The sequence below is a fragment of the Pongo abelii genome, chromosome 4 (assembly GCF_028885655.2).
Source record: "Pongo abelii isolate AG06213 chromosome 4, NHGRI_mPonAbe1-v2.0_pri, whole genome shotgun sequence".
In the NCBI taxonomy this organism is placed as follows: Eukaryota; Metazoa; Chordata; class Mammalia; order Primates; family Hominidae; genus Pongo; species Pongo abelii.
The window spans coordinates 60,362,671-60,381,771 of NC_071989.2; the positions used below are offsets into that span (position 1 = coordinate 60,362,671).

Genomic DNA, 19,101 nt, shown 5'->3' on the forward strand with positions numbered 1-19,101 from the left:
TGGTGTGGTGCTGAAAAAAATGTATATTCTGTTGATTTGGGGTGGAGAGTTCTGTAGATGTCTATTAGGTCCGCTTGGTGCAGAGCTGAGTTCACTTCCTGGGTATCCTTGTTAACTTTCTGTCTCTTTGATCTGTCTAAGTTGACAGTGGGGTGTTAAAGTCTCCCATTATTAATGTGTGGGAGTCTAAGTCTCTTTCTAGGTCACTCAGGACTTGCTTTATGAATCTGGGTGCTCCTGTATTGGGTGCATATATATTTAGGATAGTTAGCTCTTCTTGTTGAATTGATCCCTTTACCATGATGTAATGGCCTTCTTTGTCTCTTTTGATCTTTGTTGGTTTAAAGTCTGTTTTATCAGCCCAAAATCTCCTTAAGCTGATAAGCAACTTCAGCAAAGTCTCAGGATACAAAATCAATGTACAAAAATCACAAGCATTCTTATACACCAATAACAGACAAACAGAGAGCCAAATCATGAGTGAACTCCCATTCACAATTGCTTCAAAGTGAATAAAATACTTAGGAACCCAACTTACAAGGGACGTGAAGGACCTCTTCAAGGAGAACTATAAACCACTGCTCAATGAAATAAAAGAGGATACAAACAAATGGAAGAACATCCCATGCTCATGGGTAGGAAGGATCAATATCGTGAAAATGGCCATACTACCCAAGGTAATTTATAGATTCAATGCCATCCCCATCAAGCTACCAATGACTTTCTTCATAGAATTGGAAGAAACTACTTTAAAGTTCATATGGAACAAAAAAAGAGCCCGCATCGCCAAGTCAACCCTAAGCCAAAAGAACAAGGCTGGAGGCATCATGCTATCTGACTTCAAACTATACTACAAGGCTACAGTAACCAAAACAGCATGGTACTGGTACCAAAACAGAGATATAGATCAATGGAACAGAACAGAGCCCTCAGAAATAACGCCACATATCTGTAACTATCTGATCTTTGACAAACCTGAGAAAAACAAGCAATGGGGAAAGGATTCCCTATTTAATGAATGGTGCTGGGAAAACTGGCTAGCCATAAGTAGAAAGCTGAAACTGGATCCCTTCCTTACACCTTATACAAAAATTCATTCAAGATGTATTAAAGACTTAAACGTTAGACCTAAAACCATAAAAACGCTAGAAGAAAACCTAGGCAATACCATTCAGGACATAGGCATGGGCAAGGACTTCATGTCTAAAACACCAAAAGCAATGGCAACAAAAGCCAAAATTGACAAATGGGATCTAATTAAAATAAAGAGCTTCTTCACAGCAAAAGAAAATACCATCAGAGTGAACAGGCAACCTATAAAATGGGAGAAAATTTTCGCAAACTACTCATCTGACAAAGGGCTAATGTCCAGAATCTACAATGAACTCAAACAAATTTACAAGAAAAAAACAAACAACCCCATCAAAAAGTGGGCAAAGGATATGAACAGACACTTCTCAAAAGAAGACATTTATGCAGCCAACAGACACATGAAAAAATGCTCATCATCACTGGCCATCAGAGAAATGCAAATCAAAACCACAATGAGATACCATCTCACACCAGTTAGAATGGCAATCATTAAAAAGTCAGGAAACAACAGGTGCTGGAGAGGATGTGGAGAAATAGGAACACTTTTACACTGTTGGTGGGACTGTAAACTAGTTCAACCCTTGTGGAAGTCAGTGTGGTGATTCCTCAAGGATCTAGAACTAGAAATACCATTTGACCCAGCCATCCCATTACTGGGTATATACCCAAAGGACTATAAATCATGCTGCTATAAAGACACATGCACATGTATGTTTATTGCGGCACTATTCACAATAGCAAAGACTTGGAACCAAGCCAAATGTCCAACAATGATAGACTGGATTAAGAAAATGTGGCACATATACACTGTGGAATACTATGCAGCCATAAAAAATGATGAGTTCATGCCCTTTGTAGGGACATGGATGAAATTGGAAATCATCATTCTCAGTAAACTATTGCAAGGACAAAAAACCAAACACCGCATGTTCTCACTCATAAGTGGGAATTGAACAATGAGAACACATGGACACAGGAAGGGGAACATCACATTCTGGGGACTGTTGTGGGGTGGGGGGAGGGGGGAGGGATAGCATTAGGAGATATACCTAATGCTAAATGGGGAGTTAATGGGTGCAGCACACCAGCATGGCACATGTATATGTATGTAACTAACCTGCACATTTTGCACATGTACCCTAAAACTTAAAGTATAATAATAATAAAAAAAGAATGAATGCTAATGAAGTTGAGTGAAGGAAAGATTTGTTGAAGGCAAGAAAGCTGAATGTTTCATCTGTATCTGTTGATTACTTTGGGAGCATCAGAGGTTATTAATTTCCAACTGTTTCTATAAACATGGAAAGGAATTGGATGCCATTATTTGTTAAATTCTGTTCCCCAAAAAGATGTTGAGGCCTAACCCCAAAAATTACGAATGCGGCCTTATTTGGAAATAGGGTCTTTGCAGATGATGATGGTAAGATAAGATCATTAAAGCAAGCCCTAATCCAATATGATTATGCCCTTCTAAAGAGGAGAAATTTTCACACAGAGACAGACTGTACATGGTAGAATGATATGATGTTAGGTAGAGATCAGAGTGATGCATCTCTAAGCCAAGGAACACCAAATACTGACAGCAAACCCCCAGAAGCTAGGAAAGAGACATTGAACAGATTCTCCCACAAAGATCTCCAAAGGAAACAACCCTGCTGAAACTTTGATCTCAGACTTGTAGCCTCCAAAACTGTGAAACAATAAATTTCTGTTGTTAAGCCACCCAGATCTTGGTATTTTGTTATGGCTGCCCTGGGAAACTGATATAGATGTAAAACATAAAGTTTAATTATTCTGATGCCTATGTATTCATTAGGATCATGTCAATTGAAAGTGGCAGAAAACTAAGAAGCTCGACTTTTCCAGGGTTCCAAGTTAGTATTCTCTCCATTCTTCAGGCTGCTTCCTTCCGTATTGGCTCCATTCTCAGAAAGGTACTTCACTGCACATGGCCAGATGGCTGCCAGCACTTCCTGCTAGACATTCTTTCTTTTCAGCAATACCAACTTTTCCTCCCTGATTTTAACCAAAGTTCCAAGACTGTGTCTCACTGGCTTGTCTCCATTATTATGTGGTGGAGACGACTAATCCAAGACTCTACATCCAGGGGTAAAATCAACATGGCCTAAACCACATGGACTGAAAGAAGGAAGGACATGAATAGTTGCCAGGATAAAAATCAGTGTGTTACTTTCCAGAACCAGAGGGAATTGGGAATGGGTAGGAAAAAAGCAAAATTGAGCAATTGTCCATTACCTTATAACTCACTACTCCACTAATTTAATATGAAACCACAGGAAATTCATCTCTATTAAAAAGATCATGTGTCTGGGTCCAAATTTATTAATTATGTCAATTTCCATTTCTTCTATCTCTACTCACATTATCTCACTCCCGGACTCTCTTAATCGGTATTGCAGCTACATTCTTTTCTCCATATTAAGTTGTAGAAGGTAAATATTGTCAAGCCTGAAAGCCAATACAGTTTAGTAGGTCTTCAGCCCAGCATGTAAGGTGTTCTATATTCCTGACCCTACTCACCATCTCAACTTCATTTTCTAAGAATACCGTATGCAAATCATCCATAGTGTAGTCAAGATGTCCTCATAGTTTATGACACACACTGTGCAAATCCCTAACTTTCTGTGTTCCTATCACTTTGATTGTCAAAACTATCTTTTCCTCTCTGCATTTTTCCAGACTCATTCTCACTTCAAGGCCCAATGTACTTGCCAGCCCTCCCATAAGACTCGTCCTGAATGCCACTGGAATGGGTAATGGTCCTCTTTGAAATTCTAAACCGCTTATTGCCTTTATACTATTTGATCCTCAACCTATCCAACTATATATCATTAAGTATGCCTTTATGTGTATCTCTTATCTCTTCTAGTTTCAAAATTATCTCTTTGCAGACTTATTATATAAACAATTATTACCCCAAAAAATAGTTGGCAATAATGATATCAACAATGGTTATCAATTTTTCAAGGTAACTGTCTGAAATTTAAAGATACTTATAAGAAAATGGTAATCTTTTTGTACCATGCTTATGAGATATATAAGTCAGCATGATTCTCTCAATGTACTAGAAGAGAATAGATTGAGGTAAATTAAATGGCTTCCATAAAATTACCCCAATTGTTCAATGTAAGATGGCCATTCAAGAGATAGAGCCTAAATACAAACCCAGTTTTTCTAACTTTAAGCTCAGTACTTACTCATTCACCATTTACAATACATTGTTGGGTGTTTAATATGAAGGATACGAGAATGAAAATAAAGTCAAAACCCTCAAAAAGCTCAAGATGTTTTGCAAGTCACAAATATATAAGTAAATATCATAAATGTACTTCAGTATACCACTCAACTTCTCTGATATATAAAGAGTTTTTATTTATCACAGTATGGATTCAATAATAAACAGGGAATTACTATGTATTTTGTCTTCCTGTATCACATAACCCTGAGTGCACACTCAAATTGAGTGAACATGGAACTACTGGAGAGAACAAAAGGTCCGGGTAATTCCCAGGCCAAGACTTAAGAGGCCTGCCTAGAATACTGAGATGCAATTCATTTACTCCATACTGTGAGATGCATAGTGCTACAAAAATGTAAGTTTGAAGAATTAACTTCTAAAACATTTAATTCAATACTTCTTAGCACTTACACTAGAGGCCTTAGTATATATACATAGAAAGAGAGAATGCACCTTCTACTTCCAGCCAAAATTTTCTACCCTTCCAGAGTTTAGGTATAGCTTATCAACCTGAAAGAGCAACTATTTTTCTTGTACAAGTATGGTGTGTTATATAAGCAGGAAGTGCTTAATAGTTGTCATATTTTCCTACCTGCTTGCTGTACTTCAAACATACAGCTCAAAAGTGGAAAAAGTGTTCAAAAATAACTTAGGTTTAAAGACTGCTTCCTATAACTAAATTTAATTCTTTTCTTGGCTCTTAGTGTATTTTTCAGAGTCTACATTGATATAAAGACTTCATCTCCTAGGCACTGAGAAAATCAGTAGATGAATGTTCAAATAGCAGTTAAAGTACTGCAGTTTTGTTGCTGACAATAGCACCAGTGTATTCCAGTGAACTATGTCTCATTCTCTGCAAATGAATGAACAGTATATAATTTTTTAAAAATTGCCCATTTATTAACTAGTGGGGGGAAATGCTGTACCACTTCTGCACACACCATCCTCTTCCATTAGTGAAAATTAAATGAAGGTTATATGCAGGGTTTGTAAGCGAGGATTGACAAAGCAGCCAGGAGAGATGAGGGAGTTTGTGCAATTGAGATTGAGAGAACATTAGCTGATCAAATGCTGGATTCCTTCCCTTTGCATCATTCCCACCTTTGTTACTATTCTTTCAAGATGGTAAGTAAATTCTCACCAAACTTGCTGAACTCATCTTACGCCTTTTTTTTCACTTTATCTACTACATGCTTATGAGAAAATCCACGAATCTAACAAAATATTTTAACATAAATATACACGATTTTACTTGGGTATGTGATGATCATATGTGATGATCAAGAAGCTGTTGTGTGTGTGTCTGGCTTTGTTTCAGGACACTTTCTTCTCTCTTTCAGCTCATCTTTTGAAAATATTACATCAGCATTAATTTTAAAAAATATATTTTTTTATTTTATACTTTTATATTGTGCTTTTCACTAGTTTTATGAGAAAGGAATTTAAAAAACAAAAGCTAGCCCCACCAAAAAGGATAAAGATTGAGAAAGTCATAATCCTTCTCCTAATGGATATGTTGTAATCAACAGAAATGTTATGTGGAGCTAATATTTCTATTTCTTTACATTTAAAGAAAGGTTCAAAACAACTGCTTTTTCATTATCAATTTTAAGTTGCAAACAAGCAGATTACAAACCGTGGTGAGACCATTACTGTCTGGGAGAATTCATGTTTCTCATGTAGGGGTGAAACAAGAACTACATCCTTAGGTTTTTTGGAAAGAAGCCACTTATCTTTCCCAGGAGTCTGGTGGGGTTTCCTGAGCTTTTTACTGGCAACACTCAAGTGTTGTTTATGGGACCATGCCAAGACGCCATGGGATTGAGATACTCTCATTTGGCTGGCAGGCCTGTCTGGCTCTCTCCTTGGTGCTGGCTGCTTCCAAGGAGCTTGCTTCTCTGGGCTTTGTTTTTAGCAAGACACACAGAAAAGGGGTTACCCTGCAAAGTCCTTGATGGATTTACATCCCCAAATGAGCTCTTGGCTTTGTTATCCCAAATTGACTCACCTCCCTATGAAGGTTTTCTAAATTGCCACAGCCTTATAACACCTAAATTTTATTTTTTCCTTGGCACTTAGCAGGTTTTGTATGGCTTTGAAATTCACATTGTGATTTGGCTTCTACTGAGTTTATAAGCCACTTTAGAGCAGGGCCCTGAAAATTATCTTATCCCTACAGTGCCTAGGTTGTAACAAGTTCTTGAAAATATTGTTTGATGATAGGAATGTTTTCCTGTCTTCTTCCCTGGAAGAGATGCCTAGAGTTTTTAAATTATAAGATCCTGTCATATCTAGACAATATTAAAATAATAGATTTGCATATGTGGCCCACAGTTGACAAGTATATTATTTTTATCTTTCTCTTCCTTTTCCAACAATTACACAAAACACCCTATTGTTCTCTGCCTCTCTGTCTCCTCTCTCTGTCTCTTTCTCTCTCTCACATACACATACACACACAAACAGATACAAGATCACAGTTTCACTCCCATCTTTCAATGGGATCCTAACAGTAGAGGTCAAGAGCATAGAATCTGGAGCTAAACTGCCTCAGATCCTATACCAGCTCCCGTAATTAATACCTACATGACAGTGAAAAATGTCATGTGAGGATGCGAGGCCGGGCGCAGTGGCTCACTGCTGTAATACCAGCACTTTGAGAGGCTGAGGCAGGTGGATCACCTGAAGCCAGGAGTTCGAGACCAGCCTGGCCAACATGGTGAAACTCCATCTCTACTAAAGATACAAAAATTAGCAGGGCATGGTGGCGGGCACCTGTAATCCCAGCTACTTGGGAGGCAGGATTGCCTGAACCTGGGAGGAGGAGGTTGCAGTGAGCCAAGATCACACCATTGCACTCCAGCCTGGATGACAAGAGTGAAGCTCCGTCTCCACAAAAAAAAAAAAAAAAAAAAAAAGAGAGAGAGAAAAGAAAAATGTCATGCGTATGTCTGTGCCTCAGTTTTTTATTGATAAAATGGGGATAAAAATAGAAAGTAACCTCCTATTTTGTTGAGTTAATCACATAAAGCATTTAAAAGAATGGCTCATAATAAGTAGTATATTAGTATTTTTCATTGTTCCTACTTTGGGGAATGGTTTAGTGAAAGCGTTAGTTCTTTCAGCAGTCATCAGTTCAGATTTACAAAACATGCAATCTCAACTCATTAGGGAAGTGGCAATGACAGCAGAAGCAAGAATCTAACTAGAAAAGCTAGATCCTCTTCTTGATTGAGGGAGTGCAAATCACCAACCTTTTCTTCTTTAATGGAAAAGATGTTGGCCAAGAAAGAGCAACTAATTTAACTAAATAAGTGTATTTGGGCTGTGAAGAGCTTTATAAATCCTTACTTTTTTTATGTATAACTCGTGCAACCTGAATTTTATGTAACTTTGCACAATAACTTATGAAATTTTATGTTTGGAAAATCTAAGGAGAGGATTTAATGTTGGATACATAAGAATAGAAATGAGACACAGCAGGATAATGTTGAAAGAAAAGACAATTATTAGGTACAATAGCTTGGTTCTAAAATGATGTTTTCTGTTGCTTCATCTTGGTACTATTTCTTGGTTACCCTCATAAAAGGCCTGCCAGTGAATAAAATAGGTCATCTATTGCTCCATTTTAAAATGACTACAGAAGTGCATAAAGTGGTGGCTAAAAGTGGAGTTCCAGACTTGAAGATCACTGCAAATGATACTTTTTTTTTTCTCTGTCACCCAGGCTGTCATGCAGTGGTGCAATCACAGCTCACTGCAACCCCAAATTCCTGGGCTCAGAAGATCCTCCTGCCTTAGCCTCCCAGGTAGCTAGGACTATAGGTGCATGCCACCATGACTGGCTAATTTTTTTTTCTTTTAGTAGAGATAGGGTCTCCCTATGTTGCCCAGGCTGGTCTTGAACTCCTGGCCTCAAGTGATCCTCCTGCCTCAGCCTACCAAAAACCTGGGATTACAGGTGTGAGCCACTGCACCTGGCCCAAAAGAGGCTCTAGGGCTTGGCTTCAATGAAGCCAAGTCTTTGGCAGTGGTAACTCTGTCTTACTTGAAGGATCCCCAAATTATGTCAATTAATGGGGGATTTTTTTTACCTGAAACTGGAATAAGCCCTAAAGCATGACTTTCAAGGTTATGTAATAACTGTCACCTCTTATAAGTTGGTGAACCTGGTCTAGTGCATGCTCCAGCATATGTCCTGGCAAGGATGTATACTGGACTACTTCAATTTTACATAAATAAGTGTCAACCTGGAAGTAGAAAGTTATGTTTACAATAAGCTTTTCTTAGAAGTCATTCCAGCTACTTACACTACATTAAAAAAATCCCAAAACTTTGTGGCTTAAAGCAACATCAATCGTTTATTTTGCTTATGAGTCTGTAATTAGGGCAGGACTTGGTAAGGTGGCTCATATCTATGAGCATCAGCCGAAATGGCTTGATTGGGACTTAAGGATCCATTTCCAAAATGCACATGGTTGGCAAGTTGCAGTTGGCAGTTAGCTGGGAATTCAGCCAGGGCTGCAGGCTGGGGGTTTTCCTCATAGCATTGAAAGCCAAGCTCCAAGAAGAAAGGTTTAGGAGTCTTGGTCAGAAGGTACATGGCTTCTTATGAGCTTGCCCTATCATATTGCATTAGTAACCAGGAAAGTCATTAAAACCAGCCCACATTCAAAGGGAGGGGAATTAGACTCTATCTTTAATATCCTGCAGAAGTTATCATGCCCAAATCTCTACCTATAAGTAAGGCTATTTATGATCTCTCTCTTATATACAGTGATGCATCGTTTATTGACAGGGATACATTCTGAGAAATGGACCATTGGGCAATTTTGTCACTGGGCAAATATCATAGAGTGTATTTACACAAACCTAGATGGTATAGCCCACTACACTTTTAGGCTATAAGATATAGCCTGTTGTTTATAGACTGCAAACCTGTTCAGCATGTTACTCTACTGAATTTTGTAGGCAATTGTAACACAATGGTAAGTATTTGTGTATTTAAACATAGCTACACAAAGCAAAGCAAAGGTACAGTCAAAATATGGTATAAAAAGATTTCAAATGATACACGTGTATAGGGCAGCTCCATTATAATTTTATTGGACCACTGTCATGTATTTGGTCTATCATTGATGAAAACATCGCTATGCTATATATGACTGTATCTTAATTGTGATTTCCTTATGTTTCTTTTAGACAAGTAAATCTTGTCTAATATACCAAAGAGGTATCGTTTTTCTGGTTCTTTTTCTGGTCAGTCTTTTCTTTCTATTGACATTTAGTGATAACATCATCTGCATATTTTCACATATATAAGAAATTGAAATGGCCCCTGAAGAAACTGGGTCTCTTAATTCATTTCCTGCTCTTTAATTGTAGATTACAGTTCTATTTCCTTAATGAGATTGTGAGCTGTTTGATACCAGGGATAATGCCTTTCTTCTCTTTATCTCCAGCACCTATCAGAATACATGGCACATCCAAGTGAATGCTATTATTTGAATGTAATGAAACTAAAATGATGTTATTAAGGAAGATAGGATAAAATCCGCCAGCTGCACATACACAAAAAAATACCACATGTACCTGGCATCTTCAGGGAGATGAGGAACACCTGTAAAGTTGTGCTCCACAAAGAAAGAAGAGTCATCTCCTTTAGCAGCCACTCCATTTTCCTCAGTATGTTGAAAATAGTATCACATTGGCTGAGCTCGGTGGCTCACGCCTGTAATCCCAGCACTTTGGGAGACGGAGGCGGGCGGATCACGAGGTCAGGAGATCAAGACCATCCTGGCTAATAGGGTGAAACCCCGTTTCTACTAAAAACACAAAAAATTAGCCGGGCGTGGTGGCGGGCGCCTGTAGTCCCAGCTACTTGGGAGGCTGAGGCAGGAGAATGGCGTGAACCCAGGAGGAGGAGCTTGCAGTGAGCCGAGATCGCGCCACTGCACTCCAGCCTGGGCGACAGAGTGAGACTCGTCTCAAAAAAAAAAAAAAAGAAAAAAAGAAAAATAGTATCACATTATAGGTGGTGTATGATTTGAAAAGGCCGGGTATCCTGATAATCTGTTGGGTGAACAAAACCTATCAGCAGCATTTTGATGAAGGAAATGATATGCTAGCACAATAGAGAACTGACTTGATCCAGCAGTGACTGAATTTATTTTTCAAAGGAAGACTTTTCATCATGTGCATCTGAGCTTTAATCTTTTGCTTGTCACTTGATGGTCTGCTCAGAAAACTTCAAATTTATGAGTCAAAGTAACCATAAGCCTTCTTGGGACTGTCTATTTCCCTGAAATGATCATTTAGTTCAATAAAGATGTATTTAATGCCATTTGATGTGCCAGAATCCATGTTCATGGTGCTGCTTGAAACAATGCCAATCTAATTATTCAGCTTTTTTCACTTAGTAATGTGCATTTAACGTTTCTTAGATCTCTTTTCATGGCTTGATTATCTCATTTCTTTTTAGCACTGAATAATACTCCACTGTCTGCTTGTACCAAGGTTTATTTATCCACTCAACTACTGAAAGACATCTTTGTTGCTTCCAAGTTTTTGGCAATTATAAATAGAGCTGCTATAAATATTTATATACAGAGTTTGGCGTAGACATAACTTCTCAACTCATTTGGGGTAGATAACCAAAATCACAATTGCCAAATCATATGGTTAGTCCCATAAGAAACTGTCAAACTTTTCCACAGTGGCTATATCATTTTGCATTTCCATCAGCAGTGAATGAGAGTTCCTGTCCCATCCTCATTAGCATTTAATGTTGTCAAAGTTTGGAATTTTAATCATTCTAATAAGTGTGTAGTGGTATCTCACTGTCATGTTAATATGCAGTTCCCTAATGACATATGATGTTGAACATCTTTTCATATGCTTACTTGCTATCTGTATGTCTTCTTTGTTTAGATGTCTGTCAAGATCTTTGGCCCATTTTAAAAATTAGATTGTTCACTTTCTTATTTTTGAGTTTTAAAAGTTCCTTTTTTATCTTGGCTAACGTCCTTTACCAGATGTGCCTTTTGCAAATATTTTCTTTTAGTCTGACTTTTCATACTTGCTTGTCTTTCCCAGGACAGGAATTTTTAATTTTAATGAAGTCCCACTTATCAATTCTTTCATTGATGAGTAGTGTCTTTGGTGTTGTATCTAAACAGTCATTGTCATATTCAAGGTCACCTAGGTTTTCTCCCATGTTGTCTCCTAGAAAGTTTTATATTTTGGTTTATGAACTGTTTTGAGTTAATTTCTTTGAAGGGTGTCAGGTCTAGATTTATTGTTTTACATGTGGATGCCCAGTCATTTCAGTACCATTTGTTGAAAATGCTATCTATTCCACTTTATTGCCTTTGTTCTTTTGTCAAAGATCAGTTGACTATATTTATGTGGGTCTATTTCCGGACTCTCTATTCTGTGCCATTGATGTATTTGTCTGTTCTTTTGCCAATACCACACTGTCTTGATTGCTGTAGTTTTTTATTCTCAGAGCTGTGTATTGTCAGCCCTCTGATTTTGTTATTCTTCAGTATAGAGTTGGCTATTCTGGGGCAGTATTTCCACATAAATCTTAGAATCAGATTATGGATACCCACAAAATTGCTTTCTGAGATTTTGATTGAGATTACATTGTATCTATGTATCAAGTTGGGAAGAACTGATATCTTGACAATACTGGGTCTTCCTATCTATGAACACGGAATATCTCTCCTTTTAGTTCTTTGATATCTTTAATGAACTTTTAGTTTTCCTTTTACAAACCTTAAGTATATTTAATTAGGTTTATATCTAGGTATTTTATTTTGGAGATATTACTATAAATGTTAATGTGTTTTTAATTTCAAATTCTACTTGTTCATTGCTGGTATATAAGAAAAAAATTGACTTTAACATTGTATACTGCAATGTTGCTAAAATTGCTTATTAGTTCTAGGAGGGTTTTTTCTTGCTGACTCTTTCGAATTTTCTATATACAGTCATGTTACCTGCAAACAAAGACAGCTTGATTTCTTCCTTTTAAATCTACACTTTTTTCAAAATCTTGTCTCACTGCATTATCTAGGACTTTCATTATGATGTTAAAAAGCAGTGGTGAGAGAAGATATCTTTGCCGTATTCCTGCTCTTGGAGGGAAAACTTCAAATTTTTCACCATTAAGTATAATGTTAGCTGTAGGATTTTTAGAAATGTTGTTTTTGGAAGTTGAGGCTATGCCCCTCTATTCCTAGTTTACTGAGAATTTTTAATCATAAATGGGTATTGGTGTTTGTTACGTGTTTGTTCTGCATCTATTTATATCTTCATATGATTTTGTTTTCTATAGCCTGTTAATATGATAATTATATTAATTGATTTTTGAAATGTTCAAATAGACTTACATTCCTGTAATAAATCCCACTTGGTCATGTTGTATAATTCTTTTGTTTTTTTACATTGTTGGATTTGATTTACTTATAATTTTTTGAGAATTTTTGCATCTATGTTCATGAGAGACATTGGTCTATAGTTTTATTTTCTTTTAATGTGTTTGTTTGATTTTGATATAGGGGAGTGCTGAGCTCATAGAATGAGATAGGAAGTATTTCCTTGCTTATATCTTCTGAAAGAGATTTCAGAGAATTGGTATAATTTCTTCCTTAAATGTTTGGTAGTTTTCACCAGTGAACCCATCTTGGTGCTTGCATTTTGGAAGATAGTTAATTATTGATTAAGTTTCTTTAACAAACATATTCAGGTCTATTTAGATTGTCTATTTATTCTTGTGTGAGTTTTGGCAAGTTGTGTCTTCCAAAAACTTGATCAATTTCACCTAGATTATCAAATTTGTGGGCATGGGCTTTGTTCATAATATGCCCTTATTATCCCTTTAATGTCCATAGGATCTGTACGTCTCCTCTTTCATTTCTGATACTAGTAATTTGTGTCTTCTTGATTTTTGGCTTAGTTATCCTGGCTATAAACTTGTCAATTTTATTGATCTTTTCAAAGAACCAGCTTTTAGTCTTATTGACGTTCTGTATTAATTTCCTGTTTTCCATTTTATTGATTTGTGCTCTATTTTTCAAATTATTTCTTTTCTTCTGCTTATTTTGAATTTAATTTGCTCTTCTTTTTCTAGTTTTCCTAAGGTGAAAGTTTAGATTATTAATTTTAGAAATTTCTTTCATGCTATAAATTTCTCTCTAAGCACTGCTTTTGCCACATTTCACAAATATTGATAATTTGTGTTTTCATTTATTTTTACTTTCTCTTGAGATTTCTTTTTTGACCCACATGTTACTTAGAAGTGTGTTGTTTAATCTTCAAGAATTTTGGAATTTTCCAACTATCTTTTTATTCTTGAATTGTAATTTAACTTTAATGTGGTCTGAGAACAGATATTGTAGGTTGTCTATTCTTTTACATTTGTTAAACACGTTTTATGACCCAGAAAATTGTCTGTCTTGGTAAGTGTTCCCTATGAGTTTGAGAAAAATGCATATTCTACTGTTGTTTGATAATGTTGTCTATAGATGCCAATTATATCCAATTGGTTGTTAGTATTTTTGAGTTCAACTATGTCCTTAATGATTCTTTTGCCTGCCAGATAGGGTTTTTGTTTGTTTGTTTGTTTGTTTTGAGACAGAGTCTCGCTCTGTTGCCCAGGCTGGAGTGCAGTGGCACAATCTCGGCTCACTGCAACCTCTGCCTCCCAGGATCAAGCGATTCTCCCGCCTCAGCCTCCCAAGTAGCTGGGACTACAGGCGTGTGCCACTACGCCCAGCTAACTTTTTGTATTTTTTTAGTAGAGTAGGGGTTTCACCGTGTTAGCCAGGATGGTCTGGATCTTCTGACCTCGTGATTCGCCCAACTAAGCCTCCCCCAGATAGGGGTCTTAAAGTCTCCATCTACAATAATGGATTAATCTATTTCTCCAGGCAGTTCTCTCATTTTTTGTCTCACATATGTTGATGCTCTATGTTAGGCACCTACACGCTAAGGATTGTTTTGTCTTCTTGAAGTACTGACCCTTTTATCATTATATAATGCCCTTTTTATCCTTGATAACTTTCCATGAAGTCAGCTGTCTAAAGTTAATAGTTAATATAGCTACGACCACTTTATTAATGTTAACATAATATCTCTCTATCCTTTTACTTTTAATCTATATGTATCTTTATATTTAATGTGGATTTCTTATAGACAACATACAGTTGGGTCTTGTTTTTTTTTAATCTACTCTAACAATCTCTGCCATTTAATTGGCTTATTCAGGCCATTGATGTTTAAAGAGATTATTGATATTGTTGGACTAATATCTACCATATGTGTTACTGTTTTCTATTTGTTGCCCTTGTTCTTTTCTCCTATTTTTGTCATTTACACTTTTTCTAACTTTTGCTTTTTTTTTTTTTTTTCCCAGAGAGGGCCTCACTCTGTCACCTCGGCTGGAGTACAGTGGCATGATCACAGCTCACTGCAGCCTTTAACTCCTGGGCTCAAGTGATCCTTCCACTTTAGCCTCCCAAGTAGCTGGGACTACAGGTGTACAGCACCACACCTGGCTAATTTTTTAAATTTTGTGTAAAGACAAGTTCTCAGTTGGTTTCCCAGGCTCTTTTGTTATTTTAATTGAGCATTTTATATGATTTTATTTTCTCTTCTTTCTTAGTATATAAATTGTCCCCTTTTTAAAAAGTTTTTTTAGTGATTTCCATATCACATTTACAACTAATCCACATCCAGTTTCAAATAACACTATACTACTTCATGGGTTGTTCAAGTAGCCTATAATAATAAAATGTTCTTCATTTATCACTTTTATCTCTTGTATTATTGCTGGTATTGATTTCACTTGAATATATATGTTATATATTACATACACGTTTGCATGCATAATCAAATAGTGTTGTATTTGAAGCAAACTGTTTTCTGTTAGATTAGCTAAGAAAAGAAAGATAAAAGTTTTCATTTACTTTCACTTATTCATTCTTTGATGATCTTCCTTTCTTTACATAGATACAAATTTCTGACCTACCATTTTCCTTCCCTTTGAATAAGTCTGTTTAATATTTCTTCCAAGGCAGGTCTACAGGCAAAAAATTCCTTCAATCTTTGTCTGACATAATCCTTATTTCTCCTTCACTTTTAAAGAGTAATTTTTCAGAGTACCTAACTTTAGGTTGGTAGTTTTCTCTCTCACCATGTTAAATGTTTCACTCCACTCTCTTCTTACTTGCATGGTTTATGCATAGTCAGATATAATTCTTATCTTTGCTCCTCTGTAGTTAAGGTATTTTTCTCCCTGACTTTTTTTAAGATGTTTTTTTTTTTTAAATTTATCTTTGATTTTCTAAAGCTTAAATATAGTAAGTCTAGGTAGTTGAGGTTTTTTGATCTTTGTGTTTTATTTTTGTTTATTTGTTTGTTTGTTTGTCTGTTTGTTTGATTTATCCTGCTTTGTGTTCTCTGAGCTTCCTGCATCTGTGTTTGGTGCCTGACATTAAATTGAGGAAAGTCTCAGTCATTATTGTCTCAAATATTGTTTCCGTTCCTTTCTCATTTTCTCTCATTACATCATTTGTAGTTGTTCCACAGTTCTTGTTTCCATTCATATTCCGTTCAGTTCTTATTCTGTTCTTGTTTTTTCACTTTGCCTTTCAGTTTTGGAGGTTTCTATTGTCCTATCCTTTAGCTCAGAGATTCTTCCCTCAGCCATGTCCAATATGCTAATGAGCCCGTCAAAGGCATTCTTCATCTTGTTACATTTTTATTCTATCTCTAGCATTTTTTTTCTTTTTGTAATTTCAATTTTTATTTTAGATACAAGGAGTATATGTATAGGTGATTCTTTCTGAGAATTTCCATCTCTCTGCTGACATTATCTATGTGTTCTTGCATGTTGTCTACTTCTTCCATTAAAGTCCTTAGCATATTTAATCATAGTTTTTTTTAAAAAAATTCCTGGTCCAATAATTCCAACACGACTGCCATATCTGACTCAGATTCTGATGCTTTTTCAGTTTCTTCTGTGTGTTTATAATGCATTATAATCTTTTGTCAAGGGTGGACACGAAATACTGGGTAAAAGGAACTGCAGTAAGTTGCCTTTAGTAATTTAGTGGTAAGATGTCAGGGAAGGAGATGCATTCTATAGTCCTAAGATTAGGTGTCAGTTTTTTTTGTGGAGCCTGTACCCCTTCTCAGTCTACATCTTGCTTCAGGTGGGACAGAATGCCTAGAGGGGGCTGGTTGGAAGTTGGATTTCCCTGCCCTATGTTAGGCTCTGATAAAATAGTTTCTCCTGAGGACAGGACTTGTTAAGAACAGGATGCTCTGATGTATTTCAAAATGGTTTCTTTTCTACTCCCCATGCCAGAAGCACAAGGGAATTTTTCTCTGATCTTCACTGTGAGGACCTGGTAGAGCTCCTGGAAATAAAACTCACAAAGTCTCTCTCTCTCTCTCTCTTTCACACACACACACACACACACACACCCCTGAGTTCCCCTAGTGTTTTTATCTCTTAGATTTGTCTACACTGAGCCTCCAGGGTAATTTTTCAATTATACTTCGGGTTTTCCTACACCAGCTTTGGTTCCTGTGGAGGATTCTATTCATGGACTTCCGCTCTGGAAAGTTGTGATTCTCTGCAGCCACCTTTCTGTTTCTTCCATTTTAGGGGTAGCAGTTCACCCTGTGTGCTCACTTCCCTGACAGATCTAAGAAGAGTTGTTAATTTTTCAGTTTGTTCAGCTTTCTGCTTCTTGTTAGGATGAGGTTGTGACTCCTAAGCTCCTCACATCCTGAACTACAAGCCAGAAGTCCTGATTCATTACATCTATAATGACAAATATCTGAGTTCCAACAAAAGAACCACGCACTTAGATACTTTGACAGCAATAGCTATTGAAATAGAAGTTTTAAGTAAATTCTGGTCTTTGACTACCATCAGTTTAATAAATGTTTGAAGGATATACTGAGAAGAATTTGGGCAACCTTTTCACCTGGAGAATACATGAATATCTTACAAAGGCAGACATTCAATTAGAAGAGACAGAAAAATAAAAAAAGAAAACTGTGACTTCTGTACTGACTGATGCCAGCACCATCATTTCTTTTATTTCATAAAGCTAACGTTTGAATCTTTCCCCATGGTTTTCTTCTCTATGAAAAAAGTACTATTGATGCCTTAACTCTAACATGAAGAATACGCACTTGGGTGCTTGTACTTCTAACCACCGGGAACGGAATATGTTATCTTTTAGGGCAAAGCTGTCTTATTGTTGTAGTCATTGTGGCTGGTATTGAATCCTTGGGAGCAGGCAGCATGTGGCACAGCTTGACCTTTCAGATCAGGCAGATTAAGAACATTATATTTTCCACCCAGTCAATGCAGGGCCTATGGTTAATGATTACTTAGAGCCTAAATCCCACAGCTGATTTTCTGTCATTTGGAAATGATCAGAGCCCATGTCCAGCAAAATCTGGCAGTGACATTTTTGGCAAGCTCTTTCAACAGCAGATGCTTTCAGGAAAGACAGAGAGCAAGTGGGGATGAGGGGAGGAAAATTCTATATTTCATGTAAAATTTATTTTGCTTCTAGTTCATCCATGCACCTTCATTCTTTCAAAGTGATGTGTTGATACTGGTGACTTTTAGCCTGGTAATATATTACATGTCACTATTAGGATAAAGTGGCATTGTCTGCTTGCTTATTCTAATTTCATAATTGCAAATTCTCTTTCTATTGAAAAATAGCATTCATTGTCAGAAGTGCACTAAAATAACTTCAACACTTCAAGCAACAACTTTTTCATTAACATACATCAGAATAAGTTTCATAGGTCACTAAAAAGAGAAACCCGAAAGGCCTATCTTTATTAAAATAGAGAAGAGGAAATGGAGAAGTAGAATCAAGGTGAGGAGTCATATAAACAAAATAATGTGAATTTCCTTCCAATAGCAGTGTCTGGTAAATATTCCTTCCCTCTGTTCATTGTTTCTGCTGTTATTCTGTTTTTGTTTTGTTTTTTTCCCTCTCTCTCCTTATCCTTCTTTAAATTCAAACTGTAAATTCCGGTATAGAGTAGACACCACTGTATGTCTACTAGACAAAGGGCCTGGGCTGAGTTGGGGATGACTAATGTTTCTAGCCTGCGAGATTTTCCTTATGGCTCTCATTAGGCACTATCCCTTGTGCCGCAAAAAGCCAAAACTAGGCTTTGGTGACCTATGTTTCCCTATATGTAGAATGTGATCCAAAAATGCAATGCATACAAGTAGATCTCTGATCAAAACTGCAAAAGAACCAGAGTTAACTTTTGATCCTGCTAATTTTTATTTTTCTGAACTTTTGCCTTTTTATTTTTCATTCAATCACACAGGGCCCTGATAGTGGCCTATTTACAGCTATGCAAATCTACTAATTTCACCTAATGACACTCTTAACCAAGTACTCTATTCTCCAAAACTAAATATCTGCTGCTCATCCAACTCATCCACAGTCTAAATTCTGATTATTCTGAGCTCTGTTATTGTCAACAATATGTTTATTGTGTTTTATGATTATATTCCTATACATCAGATTATGAATGACTGATAGATAACACTTTCTAAAGTATCCACATGTAAGAGAAGTACCTATTGATCCTTTTGTAGTTCATAAACAGGATGATAGGGTTTTCACATTTACTGTGAGATGTGCTTCCCTCCAACCTTGTTATAATATTGATGCATTACCCATCTAATG

The 19,101-nt window shown here is 36.6% G+C and overlaps 1 non-coding gene across 1 annotated transcript; it reads left to right on the forward strand.

The window, feature by feature from the left end:
- Positions 1-18,998: 18,998 nt before the first annotated feature.
- On the forward strand, positions 18,999-19,101 carry LOC112133651 (small nucleolar RNA U13). Its single transcript, XR_002915278.2, has one exon. It is a non-coding gene; the product is annotated as a small nucleolar RNA U13 (small nucleolar RNA).